Genomic DNA, 23,547 nt, shown 5'->3' with positions numbered 1-23,547 from the left:
GCTCTAGAATTAGACTTGCCTAAATGCATCACCTCACATTTGCCTGGATTGAACTCCATCTGCCACTTTTCCGCCCAACTCTCCAGTCTGTCTATATCCTCCTGTATTCTCTGACAGCCCCTTATGCTTTCTGCTACTCCACCAATCTTCGTGTCATCTGCAACTTGCTGATTAAGATATTTATGTATATTACAAACAATAGTGGCCCCAATACTGATCCCTGTGTAACACTACTGGTCACCTTTCGCCATTTTGAGAAACTCCCTTCAGCTACTACTCTCTGTCTCCTGTTGCTCAACCAGTTCTTTATCCACCTAGCTAGAACACCCTGCACACCATGTGACTTCACTTTCTCCATTAGTCTACCATGGGGAACCTTATCAAACACCTTACTAAAGTTCATGTATATGACATCAACAGCCCTTCCTTTATCTATCAACTTGGTCACTTCCTCAAAGAACTCTATTAAGTTGGTAAGGCACAATCCCCTGTTCAAAACCATGTTGCCCATCACTGATAAGCCCATTCTTTCCTAAATAAACATAGATCTTATCCCTCAGTACCTTCCCCAGCAACTTTCCCACCATCGACGTCAGGCTCACTGGTCTGTAGTTACCCGGAATATCCCTACTACCCTTCTTGTACAGGGGGACAACATGAGCAACACTCCAGTCCTCCAGCACCTCACCTGTGTTTAAGGATGCCACAAAGATATCTGTCAGGGCCCCAGCTATTTCCTCTCTCGTCTCCCTCAGCAACCTGGGATAGATCCCATCCGGTCCTGGGGATTTGTTCACCTTAATAACCTCTAGCCTACCCAACACATCTTCCCTACTTATGTCAACATAGGGTCATAGAGTCATAGAGATGTACAGCAAGGAAACAGACCCTTCGGTCCAACTCATCCTTACCGACCCGATACCCAACCTAATCCGAACCCATTTACCAGCACCCGGCCTATATCCGTCTAAACCCTTCCTATTCATATACCCATCCTGATGCCTTTTAAATGCAACTGTCCCAGCCTCCACCTCTTCCTCTGGCAGCTCATTCCATACACGCATCAACCCCTTCACTCTCACCCTAAACTTATGCCCTCTTGTTCTGTACTCCCTCACCCCATGATCCAGACTAATCAAACTTCTACCTCTAATCTCAACATTCATCATGTCCCTGTTGTCCGTGAACACTGATGCAAAGTAATCATTCAGAATCTCAGCCATTCTGTCAAGTTCGACACACAGCCTTCCTTCCTTATCCTTTAGTGGACCAATGCTTTCTCTAGTTACCCGCTTGCTTCTTATATAAGAATAAAATGCTTTGGAATTCTCCTTAATTCTGCTTGCTAAAGCTATTTCAAGACCCCTTTTAGCCCGCTTGATTCCTCATTTAAGACTTGTCCTACTCTTCCGATATTCCTCCAGGGCCCGTTCTGTTCTTAGCTGCCTGGACCTTATGTACACTTCCCTTTTCCTCTTGGCTAGTTGTACGATTTCTTCTGTCATCCACGGTTCATGAATCTTCAATCGGTGGAGAGATTGCCCCAGTTCCCAATGATTCCAGTTTTGTTAAGGCTCCTTGATGCCACACTCAATTGAATGTGGCCTTGATGTGAAGGGCTGTCACTCTCACCTCACCTCTGGAATTCAGCTTTTACCCACATTTTATCCATGTTGCCATAATGAGTTCAGGAGCTGAGTGGTCCTGGTGGAACACCAACTGGTCATTGGTGATCAGGCTGTTGCTGAGCAGGTGCTATTGCTTGTGCTGTTGATGATGCTCTCCATGACTTTACTGAGGATTGAGAGTAGACTGCGGTGGAAATTGGCTGGGTTGGATTTGCCCTTCTTTATATATACAGCACATACCTGGGCAATTTTGCACATTGTCAGGTAGATGCCAGTGTTGTAACTATGCTGGAAAAGCTTGACTAGGGGAGCGGCAAGTTCAGGAGCACATGTCTTCAATACTATTGTTGGAATGTTGTCAGGGCCCATTGCCTTTGCAGTATCCAGTGTCTCCAACAATTTCTTGATATCATGTGGAGTGAATAGAATTGGCTGAAGACTGGCATCTGTGATGCTGCAGACCACAGGAGGAACCCAAGATAGACAATTGACTTCAGCATTTCCAGCTGAAGGTTGCTGCAAATGCTTAGGCCTTATCTTTTGCATTGATGTACTGGGCTCTTATCATTGTGGATGGGGATATTTGTGGAGCCACTTCCTCCCCAAGTGAGTCGTTTAATTGTCCACAATCATTCATGATTGGACGTGCCAGGAAGGTGGAGTTTAGCTTTAATCCTTTGGTTGTGGAATTGCTTAAGTTTACCTATCACTTAGTGCTTATGCTGTTTGGCACACAAATAGTCCTAGCATGTGAATAGCTTCACCAGGCCGACACCTCATTTTTCAGTATGCCTGGTGTTGCTCCTGGCATAACCTCCTGCACTTTCTATTGAGCCAGAGTTGATCCCTGGCTTGATGATAATGGTTGAATAGGGGATATGCCGGGCCGTGAGGCAGCAAATTGTGTTGGAGTATGATTCTGTTGCTGCTGATGTCTCACAGTGCCTCATGGATGCTCAGTCTAATATTGCTGGAAGGCTAGACTTTGTCTCCACAAGGACTGTGGGATGGTCATTCTTACTGATACAGTCATGGACAGATGCACCTGCAGCTGGCAGATTGATAAGGATGAGGTCAAGTATGTTTTTCATACATATTGGTTCCCTCACCAATTGCCACAGACTCATTCTAGCAACTACGTCCTTTAGGACCTGATCAGCTTCATCAGTAGTGCTGTTGCCGAGCCAGTTTTGATGGTGAACATGGAAATTCCACACCCAGAGTAGATTTTGCATCCCTTCCACTCTCAGTGCTTCCTCCAAGTGTGTTTAAACATTGAGGTGTATTGATTCATTAACTGAGGGAGAATGGTGTGTGGTAATCAGCAAGTTTCTTTGCCCATGTTTAACCTGAAGCCATGAGACTTCATGGGACACAGAGTCAATGTTAAGGATTCCCAGGACAACTACCTCCTGACTATATACAAACATGCTGTGACCTCTGCTGGGTCTATCCTGCTGATGGAACAGGATATATCCAGGAATGGTGATGGTTTCTGGGACATTGTAAGATATGATTCCATGAGTATGACAATATCAGGCTGCTGCTTGACTAGTCTGAGACAGTTCTCCAAATTTTGGCATGAGTCACAAGATGTTAGTGAGGAGAACTTTGCAAGGTTGATAGAGCTATTTTTGTGGTTGTTGTTTTTGGTGCATAAGTTGATTCCAGGTTGTCTATCTAGTTTCATTTCCTTGTTGAGACTTTGTAGCCATTTTTACAACTGGGTAACTTGCTAGTCCATTATAGAGAGGGTTGAGAGGGTTGCTGTGGGTCTGGAGTCACATGTAGGCCAGCAAACTGGATAGGTTTTACAGACAATTAAGAATAACTTCATGAACTTTTTCCTGATTTTTTTAATGGAAATCAAATTACACCATTTGCCCTATTGGAATTTGAATCCAGGTCTCCAGAACATTTGCTGAGTTTCTGGATTAACAGTGCATTGATAATATTACAAGGCCAACACCTCCCCAGCGGAATCCATTTGCAACCTGGGAGCTGCCTGTAAACCCACTTAATTAACAATTCGCTATTGCCGGTCAAGAGTCTCACCTTACTGTTTGACATATAAATAATGGATGCAGTAAGTTGCTCCCTCTGTGACATTGAGTCAGAGAGTCATCGAGGTCTACAGCATGGAAATAGACCCTTCAGTCCAGCTTGCCTAGTTTTCATAATTAAACTAGTCCCATTTGCCTCTGTTTGGCTCATATCCCTCCATACCTATCCCATCCACGTACCTGTCTAAATGTTTCTTAAATGATGAAATTTTACTCGCTTCCACCACTACCTCTGGCAGCCCATTATCGACACTCATCATCTTCTGAGTGAAAAAGTTGCCTCTCTGGATTCCCCTCTCACCTCGAAACTATGTCTTCTAATTTTAGACTCCCCTACCATGGGGAATAGCTGTTGGCTATCTACCATATCTAAGCATGTTATGAATACTGTGTCCAGTTCTGGTCGCCCAGTTTGGGGAGGATATTATCAAGCTGGAGAGGGTTCAGAAGAGATTTACCAGGATTTTCCTGGGTTATAAAGAAAGACTGGATAGACTGGGACGTTTTTTAATGGAGCATTGGAGGTTGAGAGGCAATCTGATAGAAGTTTATAAAATAATGAAGGGTACAGGTAGAGTTAATGGTAGTTGTCGTTTTCCTAGGATTGGGGATTTCAAGACTAGGGTGTATATTTTTAAGTAGATAAAAGCAATGACTGCAGATGCTGGAAACCAGATTCTGGATTAGTGGTGCTGGAAGATCACAGCAGTTCAGGCAGCATCCGAGGATTTTTAAGATGAGAGGAGAGAGATTTAAAAAGACGTAAGCGGCAACTTTTTACACAGATGGTGGTTCACATATGGAATGAACATCCTGAGAAAGTGGTGGATGTGGGTACAACTACAATGTTTAAAAGACATTTGGATGGATACATGAGTAGGAGCAGGCAGGTGGGACTAGTTTAGATTGGGATTATACTTGGCATGGACTGGTTGGACTGAAGGGTCTGTGTCCATGCTAGATGACTCTATGACTCTATGATTTTATATACCTATATAAGGTCACCTCTCAATGTCCTATGCTTCAGAGCAAAAATGTCCCAGCCTATCCGACCTCTCCTTTTAACTCAAACCTTCCTGTCCAGTTAGCATCCTGGTTAGCATCCAGTTAGCACTCTTCCTAGTTTAATAATATCCTTTCTATAGTAGGGCAACTAGAACTGCATGCAATACTCCAAATGTGGTGTCACCAACAAGACATCTCAATTCCTAAACTCAATGCTCTGACTGATGAAAGCTTGCATGCCAAAAGCCTTCTTCCCCACCCTGCCTTCCTGTGACTCCCCTTTCAAGGAGCTATGAACCTGTACACCTAGATCTCTTTGTTTAATAACACTCCCAGGGACCTATCATTGACTGTGTAAGTTCCATTCCGGTTTGACCCCCAAAATGCAACACCTTGTATTTACCTAAAAGTAACTCCATCTGCCATTCCTCAGCCCACTCGCTCAGATGCATTCTCAGATAACCTTCCTTACTGTCCACTTTACCACCAATCTTGATGTTATCTGCAAACTAACTATACCTTCTAAATTCTCATCTAAATCATTTATATAGATTATGAGTAACAGTGGACCCAGCATCTATCCCTGTGGCACACCGCTGGTCACAGGCCTCCAGTCTGAAAAACAACCCTCGACTACTACCCTCTGTCTTCTACGTCAAGCCAATTTTGTATCCACTTGACTTGGTTCTCCAGTGATCCCATGAGATTTAACCTTACTCAACAACCTACCACACAGTACCTCGTCAAATGCCTTGCTCAAGTCCATATAGACATTTGTGCACTGTGGAGAAAGTGAGGACTGCAGGATTCCTGATGAAGGGCTTTTGCCCAAAACGTCGATTCTCCTGCTTCTCAGATGCTGCTTGGCCTGCTGTGCTTTCCCAGCAACACACATCTACTACACTGTCCTCATCTACTTTCTTGGTCACTCCTTCAAAAATTTCAATCAAATTCATGTGACACATTTTCCCATGTACAAAGCCATGCTGACTATCCCAATTGAGTCCTTGCCTCTCCAAATGCCTGTTGATCCTGTCTCTCAGAATCCCCTCTCACAATTTACCTGCCACAGACGTTAGGCTCTCCAGTCTTTAGTTCCCAGGCATTTCCCTGCAGCCTTTCTTAAATAATGGCACAACATTAACCACCCTCCAATTTTGGAGCATTTCACCTGTAGATATCGATAATATAAACATCTCCACTAGGTGCCCTGCAATTCCCTCTTGAGCCTCCCACAAAGTCCTGGGATACGCTTCATCTGGTCCCAGAGATTTGATTTGATTTGATTCATCATTGTGACGTGTACCTAGGTACAGTGAAAAGTTTTGTTTTGCATGCAATTCAGGCAGATCATACCATACAAAGATCATAGGTTGATAGAACAGACTGAGGAATAGAAAGTTACGGCTGCAAAAAAGGTGCACAAAAAGCAAGATCAACACTGGATTTGAAATTTGTGAGGTCCATTCAGAAGTCTAATAAGAGCGGGAAAGAAACTGTTCTTGAATCTGTGGTCCGTGTGTTTGTGTCTTTTGCCTGATGGAAGAGGATGGAAGAGATTAAAACCGAAGTGGGAGGAGTTTTGATGATTTTGGCTGCCTTTCCAAGACAGTGAGAAGTGTAGATGGAGTCAGTGTATGGAAGATTGGCTTACATGATGGATTTGGCTGTGTTCACAACTGTCTATAGTTTCTTACAGTCCTGGGCAGAGCAATTGCGACACCAAGCCATGATGCATCCAGGTAGAGTGCTTTCTGTGGTGCATCTATAAAAGTTGATGAGAGTCCTTAACCTCCTGGGGAGTAAGGGACATTGATATGCTTTCTTGACCACCACATCAACATGGGTGGTCCAGAACAGATTGTTGTGTTTGTCACTCCTAGGAACTTGATGTTCTCAACCATCTCCACCTCAGCTCCATTGATGTACATAGGGGCGTGCGCTCCTCCGTGTTTCCTGAAGTTAATGATTAGCTCTGAGTTTTGCTGATGTTGAGGGAGATATTGTTATCTTTCCCCCATGCCACCAAACACTCAGTTTCTTTCCTGCACTCTGTCTCATCATTGTTTGATATCCAGCTTATAACAGTGGTGTCATCAACGAACCTCTACTGGAGTTCAGCTGAAATTTGAGCACATAGGCATGAGTGTACAGGGAGTACAGTAAGGGGCTGAGTGCAGCCTTGTGGAGAGCTGTGGTTGAGGGTTGTCATGGTGCAGATGCTGTTGCCTATTCTCACTGCTTGTGGGTCAGGAAGTCGAGGATCCAGTTGCAGAGGGTGGAGTAGCAACCTAGGTCTTAGAGTTCGGTTGGGGTTAAAGAACTGAAGATGGATCTGTAGTCAATAAGTAGAAGCCTGATGTAGGTATCCTTATTATTCAGATGTTCCAGGGATAAATGTAGAGGTAGGGAGTGGAAGCTGCCTTGGACTTGTTGCGGCGGTATGCAAATTGCAAGGGATCAAGGCAGGCTGGGAGGCTAGAGTTTATATGAGCCATGACTAACCTTTTGAAGCACTTCATAATTATGGAGGTCAAAGCCACTGGGCGGTAGTCATTCAAGCATGTTGCATGTATTTTCTTTGGAACTGGGATGATGGTAGTTTTCTTGATGCTGGTGGGAACTTTAGATTGTAGCAAGGAGAGGTTAAAAATGTCAGTAAATATTCCCACCAGCTGGTCTGCACAGGATCTGAGTGAATAGCCAGGGCTTCCATCTGGACCGGTCTCTTTCTGTGGGTTCACTCTCAAGAAGGCCGGTCTGCAGCTGTGACTGAGGGGAAAGGCGCATCCGAGGCTGTCGGGTCAGGTGACATTGTTTCGCTGACCTTCTGTTTGAACTGAGTGTAAAATGCTTGAATGCATCAGGGAGGGATGTACGTTTGTCTGCTATTCTGCTCTGTTTTGCTTTTGAAACCTGTTATGTTATGTAGGCCTTGCCACAGACAGCAGGTATCTGTGTGATTAATTTAGACCTCTAACTTAGTCCAGTGTCGCCTCTTGGCATCAGTAATGATCTTACAGAGATCATATCTGGATTTCCTGTGCAAGTTAGGGTCGTCTAACTTGAACGACACACGCCTGGTCTTCAGTAGGCAATGGATTTCCTGGTTCATCCATTGTTTCTGGTTGGGGAACATATGGATTGACTTCTCTGGTACGCAGTCCTCCACACGTTTGCTAATGAAGTCCGTGCATGGTGGTACACTCGTCTAGGCTGTCCACTGAATTCTTGAGTATGGACCAGTCCACATTTATGTGTTTTTAGACTTCTAGCATTTCCTCGACTGTAGTGTGGTCATTGAGTCATACAGCATAGTAACAGGTCTGTGCCAATCAACAATCACTAAACTTCACCATTTACCGGCACTTGGTCTAGAGCCTACTATGCTTTGGCATTCTCATGACCTACCCTGTCTATGTTTCTCATAATTTATATACCTCAATCAGATTCCTCCTTCAATCCTCCTCTACTGCAAGGAAAACAAATACAACTTATCCAGACTGTCCTTATAACTGACCTTTCAACCCATACACCATCCTGCTGGCAAATGGGACTAAGTCAAATTGGGATGTCTGATCAGCATGGATGAGTTGGGCTGAAGGGTCTGTTTCCGTGCTGTATGACTCCACGACTCAATAACTGGTGAGTCTACTCTGCATCCTCTCCAGTGCAGTCACGTCATTTCAATAGTGTGGTGACCAGAATTGCACATAGTATTCCATTGTGGCTTAACCAATATTTCAAAAGGTTGTAACAAGCTTCCCAGCTCCTATATTCTACACCCTGGCTAATGAAAGCAAGCATCCCATATACCACTTTCAACCATCCTGTCGACCCATACTGACAACTTCAGGGATCTGTGGACTTTAACACCAACATCCTTTTGTCCCTGAGTGTTCCTGAGGGAAATACCATTTTTGTGTATGTCCTTCCCTTTTTAGACCTCCCAAAATGCATCACCTCATACTTATAATTTGCTATTGCAATTTATTGCTAATCAATATTAGAGTAAAATAAAATAAAACAGAAAACTGCAGATGCTGGAGATCTGGCAAAAAATCAGATTGCAGACAAAACTCAGCAGGTCTGACAGAATCTGTGGGAAAAAAAAACGAACAATAATGAGTTTTGAGAAGATTTGTAGCTCAGGTTGAGGTTCTGGCTGTAGGTTTGCTTACTGAGCTGGAAGGTTCATTTTCAGACATATCGTCATCATATTAGGCAATATCTTCAGTGAGCCTCTGGACGAAGCATTGCTGATGATTCCTGCTTTCTATTTATATGTTTGAGTTTATTTGGGTTAGTAATGTCATTTCCTGTGGTGATGTCATTTCCTGTTCTTTTTCTCAGGGGGTGGTAAAACGGGTCCAAGTCAACGTGTTTGTTGGTAGAGTTCTGGTTGGAATGCCATGCTTCTAGGAATTCTCGTGCGTGTCTCTGTTTGGTTTGTCCGAGGATGGATGTGTTGTCCCAGTCAAAGTGGTGTCCTTCCTCATCCGTATGTAAGGATCCTAGTGAGAGTGGGTCATGTCATTTTGTGGCTAGTTGATGTTTATGTGTCCTGGTGGCTAGTTTTCTGCCTGTTTGTTCTGCCTGTCTTACATACAGCTGAGGAAGGACACCACTTTGACTGGGACAACATCATCCAAAAACAATTAATATCAGTCATCAGTTATCCATCTTAAATGAAAAAGAATTATTAGAAAGCAGGCATCAAGCTTTAAAGACCATGAATAGAGCTTATTGTCAGGAGTATTCAAAGGATTTGCATGAAGGAATGCTTTTGTTACTTTTTACCATGAAGTATGCCCATAATGAGTACACGGTATCATACCTTTTTAACTGGTATTTGGCCCTCACACTGATTTTATGAAAATATTTTAAGTCAATACTTAGAGACTACACCTCCTACATACGTGTCATGGTCTCCCTCCGTTCGGTCCGCGACTCTCTTGTCAGGTCCATGACCTCCACAAACTCACCCTTCCCTCCCAGCACCCTCCCCTGCCACCACAGGAATTGCAAAACCTGTGCTCACACCTCACCTCCATCCAAGGCCGCAAAGGGGCCTTCCACATCCATCAAAGTTTCACCTGCACTTCCACACATGTAATTTATTGTATCCGTTGCTCCCGATGCGGCCTCCTCTACATTGGGGAGACTGAATGCTGACTTGCAGAGCGCTTCAGAGAACATCACCAGCACCAATCAACCCCATTGCCCCGTGGCTGAACATTTCGACTCCCCCTCCCACTCTGCCGAGGACATGCAGGCCCTGGGCCTCCTCTGTCGCCACACCCTCACCACCCAATGCCTCAAGTGAGAAAGCCTCATCTTCCACCTTAAAACGCTTCAACCCTAGGGCATCAATGTGGATTTCACCAGTTTCCTCATTTCCCCTCCCCCCCCCCCCTTATCCCAGACCTTCCAAGTCTGCACTGACCTCATGACCTGTCCTACCTGTCAATCCTCCTTCCCATCTATCTGCTCCATCCTCCTCTCTGACCTATCACCATTACCTCCGTCTCCATCTACCTATTGCACTCTCAGCTATCTTCCCCCCAGCCCCAAACCTCTCTCATTTATCTCTCAATCCCCTCGGCTCACAGGCGTCATTCCTGATGAAGGGCTTTTGCCGGAAACATTGATTTTCCTGCTCCTCAGATGCTGCCTGACCTGCTGTGCTTTTCCAGCACCACTCTCATGACTCTGATCTCTGGCATCTGCAGTCCTCACTTTCTCTGGATTACTAGTCTAGCAATAATACCACTAGGGCAACACCTTCCCTTAATTTGAGAGGATTGAACAAACACGGGCTGTTACAAAATTTAGTTTATTAAGGGGATGCTGGTAAGATCCATTGACAAATTTGGCCAAAGAAACATCAGTTTTTATAGTCCAAAATGAACTTTACCAAAATCCGTGGAAAAGCACAGCGGGTCAGGCAGCATCCGAGGTGCAGGAGAGTCAACAGTTTGAGCGTAAGCTCTTCACCAGTAATATGGGGGATACCTAAGGGGGCTGAGATATAAATGGGAAGGGGGTCGGGCTGGGAGGAAGGTAGCTGAGAATGCTGATAGGTAGATGAAGGTCGGGGTTGATGGTGATACGTTGGAGTGGATAGGTGGGAAAGACGATGGTAGGACGGTTCAAGAGGGCGGTGCCGACTTGGAGGGTTGGATCTGGGATAAGGTGGGGGTGGTGGGGTGGTGGTGGGGAATGTGGAAACTGGTGAAATCCACAATGATCCCGTGGGGTTGGAAGGTCCCAAGGCGGAAGATGAAGCGTTCTTCCTCCAGGCGTTGGTTGGTGAGGGTTTGGTGATGGAGTTGCATGTCCTTGGTGGAGGGGGAGGGGAAGTTAACGTGTATGGCCAGAGGTGGTGGGGTTGTTAAGTGCTTGTGTCCCAGAGATGTTCTCTGTAACATTCTGCAAATTGGTGTCCTGTCTCCCCAATGTAGAGGAGATCACATCAGAAGCAACAGACACAGTAGATGATGTGTGTGGAAGTGCAGGAAAATCTCTGCTGGTTGTGGAAGGATCATTTGAGGTCTTAGATGGAGGTGAAGGGGGAGGTGTGGGTGCAGGTTTTACACCTCTTGCTGTGGCAAGCGAAGGTGCCAGGAGTGGAGGGTGGGTTGGTGGGGGAGCATGTACCTAAAAAGGGAGTTGTTGAGGGAATGGTCTCTGTGGAACGCAGGTAAGGGTAGGGAAGGAAATATATCTCTAGTGATGGGGTCTGTTTGTAGGTGGTGGAAATGGCGGAGGGTAGTGTATTGCATCCGGAGGTTGGTGACCAATCACATGAGATTAATGTCGATTTTACCAGTTTCCTGATCTCCCCTCCCCCCCACCTAATCCCAGATCCAACCCTCCAACTCGGCACCGCCCTCTTGACCTACCCTACCGGTCCATCTTCTTTCCCACCTACCCACTCCACCCTCCGGTCTGACCTATCACCATCACCCACCCACCTTCATCTACCTATCACATTCCCAGCTACTTATCCCCCAGCCCCACCCCCTCCCATTTATCTCTCAGCCCCCTTGGGCCTCCCCCACATTCTTGATGAAGAGCGTATGCTTAAAATGTCGACTCTCCTGCTCCTCGGATGCTGCCTGACTGGCTGTGCTTTTCCAGCACCACACATTTTGACTCTGATCTCCAGCATCTGCAGCGCTCACTTTCTCCCGTTGCAAATCCATGTTGTTTCAAATGAAAAATGCACCAACTACTTTTCAAAAATGAACCAACAAGAAAATTGAAAGATTCTAAGACTGTGTGGTATGTATTAATGACTTAGTAATGTTTAGCTGAACCTGGGAGAAACATTTACACTCAGAACAAATTGTTTGATCAGTAACAAGGAGCCAATTTGGTCATAAATTTTGCTAAAGGTGAATTAACAAAAGCAAAAGTAACTGATTTTGGTTTTGTAGGACAAGGTCAGGTAGCAAAGAGAAATTAAGTGCTGTCTTGGATTTTTCACAATTATTTGCAATTTGCATCAATGATTTAGAGTTGGGGACCAAGTCAGTGTTTCAAAGTTCGCAGATGACGCTAAGATGAGTGGCAGAGCAAAGTGTGCAGAGGAATCACAAAATGTTGATTTGCAGGTGCAGCAGGTAATTACGAAGGCAAATGTCCTTTATTGTGAGGGGAATGGAGTTTAGAAACAGGGAGGTTATGCTGCAGCTGTATCGGATGCTGGTGAGGCCACACCTGGAGCACTGTGTAGAGTTTTGGTCTCCTTACTTGAGAAAGGATGTACTTGCACTGGAAGAAGTGCAGAGGAGATTCACGCGGTTGATATCAGAATTGACAGCATTGGCTTATGAGGAGAGATTGAGAAGGCTGGGACTGTACTCATTGGAATGTAAAAGAATGGGTGGGGGGATCTTATAGAAACATATAAAATTATGAAGGGAATAGATAAGGAAGAAGCAGGGAGGTTATTTCCACTGGCCGTGAAAGTAGAACTGGGGCAGAGCCTCAAAGTAAGGGGGGAGCAGATTTAGTAGTGAGTTGAGGAGGAACTTCTTCACCCAAAGGGTTGTGAATCTGTGGAAGTCCCTGCCCAGTGAAGCAGTTGAGGCTGCCTTGTTGAATGTTTTCAAGGCAAAGATAGATATTTGAACAGTGAAGGAATTAAGGGTTATGGTGACTGGGCGGGTAAGTGGAGCTGAGTCCATGATCGTGTTGAATGGCGGCGCAGGCTTGATGGACCAGATGGCCTACTCCTGCTCCTAGTTCTTATGCTCTTATGCTCCACTGCCTTTGATAAAATGCGAGATTTTGTGGCATATAAGTATGTATGGATGCTCCTGGAAGTCTGTTCCAAATTTCAGCACTGTAATGGCTCTTTGGTTTGTTAAAGCAAATCAAACTATTTGAATAGGCTATTTGGATATTCTGTTTTATGTAAAACAATATCAAAAGTCTTCGTGAAGCACTCACAAGTTAATTATTAATTAATTATTAATTTCTTTACACACAGAAAGAAAAATTATATATCACTACTTGAAGATCCAAAACTCCAAACTTAATATAAATGATATCTAGAATATGTATGAACCACACAGCCTACAGCACAACTTTCTTAGATCACAGAGCAGGGCAAATGTGATCTACTTGGATTGCCAGAAGGACTTTGACAAGGTGCCGCGCAGGAGGCTGCTAAACGAGACAAGATTCCATGGTGTTCAGGGCAAGATACTGGCATGGAGAGAGGATTGGCTGACTGGCAGGAGGCAGAGAGAAGGGATGAAAAGGTGTTTCTCAGGATGATGAGTGGAGGTCTGCAGACGTCAGATGAAGGAACTGAGGGCATTGTTGCAACGTTTGCAGGTGACATAAAGATGAGGGAGGGGCAGGTATTGATGATGTGGGGAGGCTGTAGAAGGACTTGGATACCCTAGGAAATGGGCAAAGAAGTGGCAGATAGAATACAATGTGGCAAAGTGTGAGGTTATGTATTTTGGTCGGAAGAATAGAGACGTAGGCTGTTTTCTAAATGGGGAAAAGCTTTGGAAATCCGAAGCACCAAGAGACTTGGGGCACCTAGTTCAGCATTCTCTTAAAGTTAACATTCAAGTTCAGTTTGTGGGTCTCTGGATTGATTGTCCAGCAGTAATCCCACTAAGCCATTAGTTACCAGATCAACTTGACCAGCCACCTTCAAAGATTGGTCAACATGAGGCACCCACTGCTCTTGCACATCTCAATATGTGCCCATTATAACTGACTGCTGTAAGTGTTTGTTTCTACAGTGCATTAGTTCACACTTGGCAACATTAAATTGGACCTGAAATGTGTGCGCTCATTTCATCAGTCGGTCTGTCACCACCTGATTGTTGGTGCAAACCTGTGAGAAGGATATTACACCAGGGGCTATACACAATGGACTGTGTATTACCAGTCTGCGTATGCACTGTGAGAAGGATATTACGCCAGGGGCTATACACAATGGACTGTGTATTACCAGTGTGCGCATGCACTGTGAGAAGGGTGTGCCTTCAGGATATTACCCAGACGTGCACAGGAAAGAGGTTATTGCCATAAGGTGTGTACACGGTAAGGAAGGTATTACCCCAGGTGGGGGATGGGGTGTGTACACACATTGAGGGGGGAATTACTCATGAGGGGGGGCAGTGGTAGAGGGTGGTGCACACATTGAGGAGGTGATCACTTGGGGGGTGGGGTGCGAGGGTGGTGGGTGGAGGAGGGTGTACATATAAAGGTGCTAAATTAGTTCAGTACAGTCTTTGAAGAGAGTAAAACATAAACAAAACATTGGAATTTTGCCATTTCTCAGTTGCAAGGCAAAACATTTTCTTCTGAGGCAGGAACTATTTATTATATTTTGAGGCACCCTGAGGGTCTGGCAACTGAATGGAGCCTCATTATACATTGATTAAAAAAAAGCCCCAGATGTCTTTGCCCACTGTGCCCTGGTGGAGCTGCAGCCAGGGTGTTTCGCTTCCCTCAGTACATGCTCCTGGACCTTGGAATGCAGCAGTCTGCAACACTTGGATGAGGTCAACTCTTTAGGCTGGAAGACCAACAAGTTGTGGGCAGATAAAAGAGTGTCTTTGATCGAGTTGATGGTCTTCCAGTCGCAGTCGATGTTTGTCTTGATGTGTGTCCCGGAGGACACTGGAGGTGAGCGGAGTCTTGTGTCATGGAGCTGTTCAGGAGGGTTTTTTGGAGGGTTTTGCTGCTAAGGCATTTTGCCAAATGACTTTGACAGTCTGCTCAGAGAACCATGCGACAGGATTCACCTTCTCCTTTCCTCACAGGGTCTCAAGGACAGTACATGGTGACCACTGTCTGATGGATTTGTGGTCAAAGGTGTTTCTGTTTGCAAATGTTTACATGAATGGCAGGTGATAAACAACTGTCCAACTATTTGGAGTGTTCCACAGCAATGAGGTCAGACCCATACTTTGCAACACTGGGGACATATAGAACCTCAGAATGTAGTGACACTTGGTGTTTGCATATCAAGAGTTCATATACAGTTTGATGCAATCGCACATAAAGGTGGCCTATCCCAGAGTATGTACGCGAACATAGAATCCCTACAGTGTGGAAACAGGCCCTTCAGCCCAACAAGTCCACAGCGACCCTCCAAACAGTAACCCACCCAGACCCATTCCCCTACTACTCTACATTTTCCGCTGACTAATGCACCTAACCTACACATCCCTGAACACTATGTGCAATTTAGCATGGCTAATTCACCTAACCTGCACATCTTTGGACTATGGGAGGAAAGAGCTGAAAATGTGTTGCTGGAAAAGCGCAGCAGGTCAGGCAGCATCCAAGGAACAGGAGAACCGACGTTTCAGGCATGAGACCTTCTTCAGGAATGAGGAAAGTGTGCCAAGCAGGCTAAGATAAAAGGTAGGGAGGAGGGATGTGGGGGAGGGGCATTGGAAATGCGATAGGTGGAAGGAGGTTAAGGTGAGGGTGATAGGCCGGAGTGGAGTGGGGGCGGAGAGGTCAGGAAGAAGATTGCAGGTTAGGAAGGTGGTGCTGAGTTCGAGGGTTGGGACTGAGACAAGGTGGGGGAGAATGTGCACACGGACAGTCACCCGGGGAGAATGTGCACACGGACAGTCGAGAATGTGCACACGCCACACAGACAGTCACCCGGGGAGAATGTGCACACGCCACACAGACAGTCACCCGGGGAGAATGTGCACACGCCACACAGACAGTCACCCGGGGAGAATGTGCACACGCCACACGGACAGTCACCCGGGGAGAATGTGCATACGCCACACGGACAGTCACCCGGGGAGAATGTGCACACGCCACACGGACAGTCACCCGGGGAGAATGTGCACACGCCACACGGACAGTCTCCCGGGGAGAAATGTGCACACGCCACACAGACACGGGGAGAATGTGCACACGCCACACAGACAGTCACCCGGGGAGAAATGTGCACACGCCACACAGACAGTCACCCGGGGAGAAATGTGCACACGCCACACGGACAGTCACCCGGGGAGAATGTGCACACGCCACACGGACAGTCTCCCGGGGAGAAATGTGCACACGCCACACAGACACGGGGAGAATGTGCACACGCCACACAGACAGTCACCCGGGGAGAAATGTGCACACGCCACACAGACAGTCACCCGGGGAGAATGTGCACACGCCACACAGACAGTCACCCGGGGAGAATGTGCACACGGACAGTCACCCGGGGAGAATGTGCACACGCCACACAGACAGTCACCCGGGAAGAATGTGCACACGCCACACAGACAGTCACCCGAGGCTGGAATCGAACCTATGTCCCTGGCTCTGTGTGAGGCAACAGTGCTAACCACTGAATACTAGCTCATAGTGTTGATGTAATGAGGTGGTGGTTACCCCAGGATGTGTACTCAGTGAGGATGTTAATACTCCAGGCATGGATAGCAAGGAGGCTGTTGTTCCTGTAGTGTTATGACAGCTGAGAAATTAAGTACAGATATTGTGTACATTGAAAGAGGGGATGGGCTGAGTGTTGCTCCCAAGCTGAAAATTTGCTGATTCTGTAAAACCTTAGATTGATGCCTGCAATGGCTTATTAGCAGAGTGAAGCTGATATTGAATCAGTAATTCAGGTCTTGTTGGCTGCAGAGGTAGAGAAACAATTGCAGCTAATTGGTTTGTATTGAAGTCTGTGCAATGCTGACTCACCCCTTCGGCCTGTGGCAATATTGTGTGTGCAGTGAGCTGCATTTACAGGATCATTACTCAGTGGCCTGCAGCACTTGGGTGAGACTGGATCTGAAGCAGATCACCATTTGACAGAAAACAGCTAACAAGCTGTGTGGAGCTTTGTTTTCAAGACTGTGAAGAGACTGCAACGGTCGGATGACTGCAGTCAGCGGATTCATGTTTTACAATACTGTCTGACACCCCCCCATTCCTCGGAGCTTCAGTACCATCTGTTAGCCCTGTGAAGTTGGATCCTGATGTAAGTACCTTGTGCTATGTTTCATACTCTCCAATGTTTAACATTTGCTGAGTCTGATCTGCATGTTGAGGATGTGTGAGATTGATCAAGTGCCCAAAATGTCAGCTACATTGAAGAGAGTCAGAATTTTTCTTTTTAAAAATATTTCTCACTCCTCACCAACTCCATATGCTCCGATCTCTTACCACGCCCTAACTAGACTGTGCCCAGTCCAACATCATACCTACTGCAAAGGAAGGCTATTGTTGGACACAACTCCAGAGCTGGTCAAGACTTCCTCAGGGTAGTGGTCTAGGTCCAAATATCTTCAATTGCTGTATCAATGATCTTAGCTCCACAATAGCATCAGAAGTGGGGATGTTTGTTCACTGATAATTGCACAATGTTCAGAACCATTTACTACTCTCGAGAAACTAAACAATTCCTGTCTCTATGCAGGAAGATCTAGACCATACTTGCACCAAGCAAGTGCTAGGTATTAGCTGTCTCCAATAAAAAACATAGGAAAATACAGCACAGAACAGGCCCTTTGGCCCACTATGTTGTGCTGAAGTTTAGTCCTAATGTGAAATATAGTATCTTAACCTACACACCCCTCAACTCACTGCTATCCATGTGCATGTCCAGCAGTTGCTTAAATGTCCCCAGTGACTCTGCTTCCACCACCACCGCTAGCAACGCATTCCATGCATTCACAACTCTCTGCGTAAAGAACCTACCTCTGACGTCCCTTTTATACCTTCCTCCTAAGATTTCAAACTATGACTCCTCGTACCAGTCAAACCTGCCCTGGGGAAAAGTCTCTGGCTATTGACTCTATCAATTCCACTCATTATCTTGTATACTTCGATCAGGTCACCTCTCTTCCTCCTTCTCTCCAGAGAGAAAACTCTGAGCTGAGTCAACCTTTCTTCATAAGACAAGCCCACCAGTCCAGGCAGTGTCCTGGCAAAACTTCTTTGCACCCTCTCTATAGTAGGGCGACCAGAACTGGACACAATATTTCCAAGTGTGGTCTCACAGGAACTTGTAGAGCTGCAGCAAAACCTTGCAACTCTTAAACTCGATCCCCCCGTTAATGAAAGCCAAAACACCATATGTTTTCCAAACAACCCTGTCCACTTGGGTGGCAACTTTGAGGGATCTATGTACTTGCACACCCAGATCTCTCTGTTCCTCCACACTGCCAAGAATCCTGTCTTTAATCCTATATTCAGCATTCAAGTTCGACCTTCCAAAATGCATCACTTCGCATTTATCCAGGTTGAACTCCATCTACAATTTCTCAGCCCAGCTCTGCATCCTGTCTATGTTGCGCTGCAGCCTGCAGTAGCCCTCGATACTATTGATGACACCTCCAACCTTTGTGTCATCTGCAAATTTACTAACCCACCCCTCAACCTCCTCATCCAAGTCACTTATAAAAACTACAAAGAGCAGAGGCGCAAGAACAGAGCCCTGCAGGACTCCACTCAACACTGTCCTCCAGGCAGAATACTTTCCATCTACAACCACTCTCTGCCTTTGTCAGCCAGCCAATTCTGAATCCAAATAGCCAAATCTCCCTGTATCCCATACTTCCTGACTTTATGAATGAGCCTACCATAGGGAACCCTATCAAATGCCTTGCTGAAGTCCATATACACCACATCCACTGCTCGACCGTCGTCGACCTGTCTTGACACCTCCTCAAACAACTCAATAAGATTTGTGAGGCATGACCTGCCTCTCACAAAGCCATGCTGACTGACTTTAATCACACTATGCTTTGCCAAATAGTCATAAATCCTATCCCTCGGAATTCTTTCCAAATATTTGCTGACCACAGCCGTAAGACTGACTGGTGTGTAATTGCCAGGGATTTCCCTATTACCCTTCTTGAAAATAGGAACAACATTCGCCTCCTTCCAATCCTCTGATACGACTCCTGTGGAGAGTGAGGAGGCAAATATCCTCACCAGCAGCTTAGCAACCTCCTTTCTCACTTCCCGGAGCAGCCTAGGATAAATCTGGTCTGGCCCTGGGGACTTATCAATCTTAATGTTTTCCAACATTTCCAGCACATCAACTTCATCAATCTTGATCTGGTCAAGCCTGTATCCCAGCTCCTCAAAGTTCTCATTCACAACAAGGTCCCTTTCCTTGGTGAAAACCGAAGCAAAAAACACATTTAAGGCTTCCCCTATCTGCTCAGACTCCACGCACAAGTTCCCTCCACTATCCCTGATCGGCCCTACCTTCTCTCTGATCATTCTCTTATTCCTCACGTAGGAGTAAAACGCCTTTGGGATCTCCCTAATCCTTCTTGCCAAGCCTTTTTCGTGCTCCCTCCTGGCTCTCCTCAGTCCATTGCTGAGCTCCTTTCTATTAAGCCTGTAATCCTCTAAAGCTGTGCTAGATCAATGCTTCCTCCACCTTACGTAAGCTCCTTCTTCCTTTTGACGAGAAGTTCCTCTGTTCTCGTCATCCAAGGCTCCTTAATCTTACCCCTTCTTACCTGTCTCAGAGGAACAAATTCGTGCATCACTCGCAACAACTGCTCCTTAAACAGTCTCCACATGTCTGCTGTGCCCTTTCTGTGGAACAATGTCTCCCAGTCTGTACTTCCCAATTCCTGTCTGATGGCATCATAATTTCCTTTTCCCCAATTAAATATCTTCCCTTGGTAACTGTTCCTTTCCCTCTCTAAAGCTATGGTAAATGTGAGGCAGTTGTGATCATTGTCACCAAAGTGCTCTCCCACTGCGAGATCTGATACCTGTTCTGGCTCGTTGCCAAGCACCAAATCCAAAATGGCCTCTCCCCTCGTTGGTCTGTCTACATACTGAATAAGGAAACCCTCCTGAACACACTTGACAAAATGGCTCCATCCAAATCATCTGCACTTAGGAGGGTCCAGTTGATATTGGGAAAGTTGAAATCACCCACACCAACAACCCTGCTACATTTGCATTTTTCCAGAATCTGCCCGCCTATGAGGTCTTCAATCTCTCTACTGCTATAAGTTGGTCTGTAGAAAACCCCCAATGCGGTGGCTGTTCCCTTGCTGTTCCTAACTCCCACCCATACTGACTCAGTAGACAAACCTTCCTCAACAACCTTCGTTTCTGTAGCTGTGATGCACTCTCTGGTTAATAATACTACACCCCCTCCTCTTTTTCCACCCACCCTGTTCCTTTTAAACATTCAAAACCCTGGATCATCAAGCAACCATTCCTGCCCCTGTGAAACCCATGTCTCCATTCTGGCCACAACATTGTATCCCCAAGTAAGTTTGTTACTCTTATTTTGGACACTACTTACATTAAAACATACACACTTTAACCGATCCCTTTGTTTCATCGCGTGAGAAACCTTCCTAATAAATTCAATACATCCTGTCACTGCCCCATCTGCACCTGACCCCCTCTCAGACATGTGGCTTTGCTTCCCAATACCCCCTGCCAAACTAGTTTAATACAAGAGAATCTGATCATTTCTGTCTGACACTCAATAGCATTACCATCTTGCATCCTCCACTGTTGTCATCCGAGGGGTTACCACTGACCAGAAACTGAATTGGACGAGCCGTATAAATACTGTAGCTACAAGAGTAGGTCTGAGAATGGGGATTCTGCAGCAAGTAACTCACCTCCTGACTCCTAAAGCCTGTCCACCATCTACAAATCAGGAGTTTAATGGAATACTTTCTATTTGCCTGGATGAATGCTGCTCCAGTAACACTCAAGAAGCTTGACACCATATAGGACAAAGCAGCTCTGCACCACATATACAAACCCCATCCTAAACAAACAAACACACGCTAAGTAAGTATTCACTTCTTCCTCCATCAATGGTTAGAGGCGGCAGTGTGTATCATCTACAAGATACATTGCAGCAACTTGTCAACAAGATTCCTTTGACAGCACTTTCGAAACCTGCAACTTCAGTGCATTAGCATAAATGATCTGGAAGATGGCATTGGTGGTCTGATCAGTAAGTTTGCAGATGATTGGTGGAGTAGCAGAAAGCATAGGGGACTGTCAAAGAATACGGGAGAATATAGGTAGACTGAAGAGTTGGGCTGAGAAATGGCAGATGGATTTCAATCCGGGCAAATGTGAGGTGATGCATTTTAGGAAGTCTAATTCTAGAGCGAACTATACTGTAAATGGAAGAGCCTTGGGAAAAGTTGATGAGCAGAGCGATCTGGGAGTTCAGGTCCATTGTAGCCCGAAGGTGGCTGGACAGGTGGATAGAGTGGTCAAGAAGGCCCATAGAACATAGAACATATAAAAGTACAACACAGAACCGACCCTATGGCTCATGATGTTTTGCCAAGGATTATTCCTAATCTAAAATAAAATAACCTAACCTATGCTGCCCTCAATTCACTGCTGTCCTTGTGCATGTCCAGCAGTCGCTTAAATGTCCCTAATGACTCTGCTTCCACCACCACCGCTGGCAACGCATTCCATGCATTCAAAACTCTCTGCATAATGAGAGCCAAAACACCATATGCTTTCTTAACATCCCTATCCACTTGGGTGGCAACTTTGAGGGATCTGTGTACTTGAGCACCAAGATCCTGCTGTTGCTCCACACTGCCAAGAATCCTGTCTTTAATCCTATATTCAGCATTCAAGTTCAACCTTCTGAAATGAATCACTTCGCAATTATCCAGGTTGAACTCCATCTGCCATTTCTCAGCCCAGCTCTGCATCCTGTCTATGTCGTGCTGCAGCCTGCAACAGCCCTCGATACTATCAACGGCACCTTCAACTTTTGTGTCATCTACAAATTTTCTAACCCACCCCTCAACCTTCTCATCCAAGTCATTTATAAAAATTACAAAGAGCAGAGGCCCAAGAACAGAGCCCTGCGGGACTCCACACAACACTAACCTCCAGGCAGAATACTTTCCATCTACAACCACTCTCTGTCTTCTATCAGCCAGCCAATTCTGAATCCAGATAGCCAAGTCTACCTGTATTCCATACTTCCTGACTTTATGAATGAGCCTACCATGGGGAACCTTATCAAATGCCTTGCTGAAGTCCACATACACCACATCCACTGCTCGACCTTCGTTGACCTGTCTCGTCACCTCTTATGGTATGCTTGCCTTCATCAGACGGGGTATTGAGTATAAGAGTTGGCAGGCCATGTTTAAAATTGTACAAGACTTTGATTTGGCCGCATTTAGAATACTGTGGACAGTTCTGGACGCTACATTACCAAAAGGAGGTGGAAGCTTTGGAGAGGGTGCAGAAGAGGTTCACCAGGATGTTGCCTGATATGGAAGGTAGGAGCTATGGAGAGAGGCTGAGTAGGTTAAGGTTGGTTTCATTAGGAAAAAGGAGTTTGAGGGGGAAGCTGATTGAGGTCTACAAAATCATGAAGGGTATAGACAGGATAGATAGAGATAAGCTTTTTCTCAGTGTGAGGGATTCAATAACAAGAGGTCACATGTTTAAGGTGAGAGGAGAAAAGTTTAAGGGGGATACACACGGCACGTACTTCACACAGAGAGTGATGGGTGTTTGGAACACGTTGCCAGCAGAGGTGGTAGAGGCAGGCACAGTAGATTCATTTAAGGTGTGTCTGGACAGATGCATGAGCAGGTGGGGAGCAGAGGGATACAGATGCTTAGGTATTGATCGATAGATTTAGGCAGTGGATTTGGATCAGCTCAGGCTTGGAGAACCAAAGAGCCTGTTCCTGGGCTGTACATTTTCTTTGTTCTACCAAATAAATGAACAAGAGAAGTAGACACATGGGAATACAACCATCTGCAAGTTCTCATCAAAGCCACATATCATCCAGACTTAGATCTGTATTGCCACTTTTTCAGTGTCGCTGGATGAAACTCCTGGAACTCTTTTTCTGGCAACATTGTGGTGTTCCTACACCTCAAAGTCTTCAGTAGTTCATGAAGGCAGCTCACCACTATATTCTCCAGGCTAGTTGGAGAGAAACATATCCCATGATGAATATTCAATAGACAATAGACAATAGGTGCAGGGGTAGGCCATTCTGCCCTTCGAGCCTGCACCACCATTCATTATGATCATGGCTGATCATCCTCAATCAGTATCCTGCTCCTGCCTTATCTCCATAACCCTTGATTCCACAATCCTTAAGAGCTCTATCCAACTCTTTCTTAAACGAATCCAGAGACTGGGCCTCCACTGCCCTCTGGGGAAGAGCATTCCACACAGCCACCACTCTCTGGGTGAAGAAGTTTCTCCTCATCTCTGTCCTAAATGGTCTACCCCGTATTTTTAAGCTGTGTCCTCTGGTTCGGCACTCACCCATCAGCGGAAACATGTTTCCTGCCTCCAGAGTGTCCAATCCTTTAATAATCTAATATGTCTCAATCAGATCC

General features: G+C 45.7%; 1 protein-coding gene across 3 annotated transcripts in view; it reads left to right on the top strand.

The window, feature by feature from the left end:
* The first annotated feature begins 16,823 nt into the window (after window positions 1-16,823).
* Window positions 16,824-23,547, top strand: part of tmem63c (transmembrane protein 63C) — a 312,913-nt gene continuing 306,189 nt past the window's right edge. For 2 of the 3 annotated variants that reach the window (XM_043701473.1, XM_043701472.1), the window contains exon 1: window positions 16,824-17,180. The gene's annotated coding sequence lies outside the window, so the exon portion shown is untranslated. The remainder of the gene's footprint in view (window positions 17,181-23,547) is intronic. The other variant, XM_043701470.1, reaches the window with a different exon arrangement.

The sequence above is a fragment of the Chiloscyllium plagiosum genome, chromosome 12 (assembly GCF_004010195.1).
Source record: "Chiloscyllium plagiosum isolate BGI_BamShark_2017 chromosome 12, ASM401019v2, whole genome shotgun sequence".
Taxonomy (NCBI): domain Eukaryota; kingdom Metazoa; phylum Chordata; class Chondrichthyes; order Orectolobiformes; family Hemiscylliidae; genus Chiloscyllium; species Chiloscyllium plagiosum.
The sequence above is the reverse complement of the archived record's forward strand: the minus strand, read 5'-3'. Positions and strand labels throughout refer to the sequence as shown.